Source organism: Apaloderma vittatum, unplaced genomic scaffold (assembly GCF_000703405.1).
Source record: "Apaloderma vittatum isolate BGI_N311 unplaced genomic scaffold, ASM70340v1 scaffold387, whole genome shotgun sequence".
Classification (NCBI taxonomy): Eukaryota; Metazoa; Chordata; class Aves; order Trogoniformes; family Trogonidae; genus Apaloderma; species Apaloderma vittatum.
In genome coordinates this window covers 20341-22071 of record NW_009727634.1, presented here as the reverse complement: position 1 = coordinate 22071, position 1731 = coordinate 20341, and the positions used below count along the sequence as shown (strand labels likewise).

The 1731-nt window shown below is 36.0% G+C and overlaps 1 non-coding gene across 1 annotated transcript; it reads right to left on the bottom strand.

Annotated features, from left to right (window-relative positions):
• Window positions 1–714: 714 nt before the first annotated feature.
• TRNAV-AAC lies at window positions 715–788 on the bottom strand. Its single transcript has one exon. It is a non-coding gene; the product is annotated as a tRNA-Val (tRNA).
• Window positions 789–1731: the final 943 nt, after the last annotated feature.

Below are 1731 nucleotides of genomic sequence, written 5' to 3'. Positions count from 1 at the left end.
TTCTTTAAAAGAACTGGAATACACTTATGATGATTTATTCAATGTATGGGCCCTGGCCTGCGTATAAGGCAGAGTACAACTTTATTTGAAAAGCCTGAGAGCTATTTACTATATCTGAAAATATGTGAGCTGCTCTTCCCTGGTGTGGCAGCTACATGTACTCTGGGGAGAACAGAAGGGAGCTCCTCAGCAGTTCATTAATCTTCCTTTAGTGTATGGAATGTATTAAACTTCCATACCCTGCTTAATGAAGTTGACTCATTGATTTTTTTAAAGGTAACACTGACTAATTATTGTTATGAATGAAATATATATTTGCAATCTAACATAATGGCATTTAAAAATGAGCACAGAGGGACACTACAGTTTCAAGTGCACTTTTTTGTATATATGTGTGCAGAGACAGAGGCTTCCATCTGTGTCCATGCTAATCAAATACAGAAACTCTGCTGAAGGGCTGAACTAGCCTTCCTTATGATTTCTTTTGTTTGACTAATTTTTTCAAGATTATATTTCTTTCAGTTTATGTTAAATTACACAGAATGTTACACATTTAATTGTCACTGGAAAGTTTTTCACCCATTTCATTTTACATTAGACTAAGAATCATGGAATCATAGAATGGCCTAAGCTGGAAGGGACCTTAGAGATCATTTTAATCCAGCCTCCCTGCCACCAGGGATGCCACCTCTCGACTAGATCAGGCAACACATGGGGACCGAACGGGAATCGAACCCGTGACCTTAGCGTTGTTAGCGCTACACTCTACTGACTGAGCTAACCGGCCCCCTAAAGGAATTGTCTTTTTGATTTTAAATATTTGAATTAGATTTTTGCACTGGCATATATAGATACGTATATATTTACACACGTATATAGATACATATACACCTGCACATTCACATGCACATTTTCTCCGCAATTCTCAAACCTAGTATTTCAAAGAACTATTCTGGTAGTAACTTGAACTTCAATCCTTCAAATTTAGAGGAAAGTTTTAAGAATTCTACTTCTCTCATGCAAAGTTTGGCATGAGCAAAAAGCCAGAGCAAAGACAAGACTATGGTGGCTCTAAACTGAACACTGTCACCAAGATGACTGGTCCCTCAGGTGGAATCGTAAATCTGAATTTAGTTACTTAGGGTTTCCATGGAAAATTGCAGGTAAGCGGCCAACTCAAAGCAGAAATTCTAAGAGCTATGGGAAACTGGGGAAAGTTTTATCCAACCTCTCTGTAGAGGTTAAGCAACCTGAGCATGCTGTGAGATACATGTGGGTTGTAGAAATGTACATCTACTGTGTGATTTAAATATAGTTTTTACACATACTCTAGAGTACCAGATTTATCAGGTTAGTTACAAACATTGTTATAACTTGTATTTAGTTTGAAAACAGTCACCAACTGATCTGGAAGTACTCTATTTATTTATTTACTACATACTTCAAAAGGTAAAGAATTGCAAATGGGAAAAATATTGCGAACTGAATAGACTTTGTTCATTTTTATCAAAACAAGCATTCACCTTGTATTCCTGTCATTTAAAGCATGGGAGGAAAATAAAAGGAAATAAGCCTTAAAACTTAACATAAACAGCTCTTATACAGTGGCATTTTCAATTGAATAGGTCAATACTTTAAGTGATGCTCTGCTGGATCTTGCGTATATAAATCAGTTACAAAATTGTCCTTTGAAAGTAGCATTTGTATTTCTTACCATAAGAAAATTGAAAA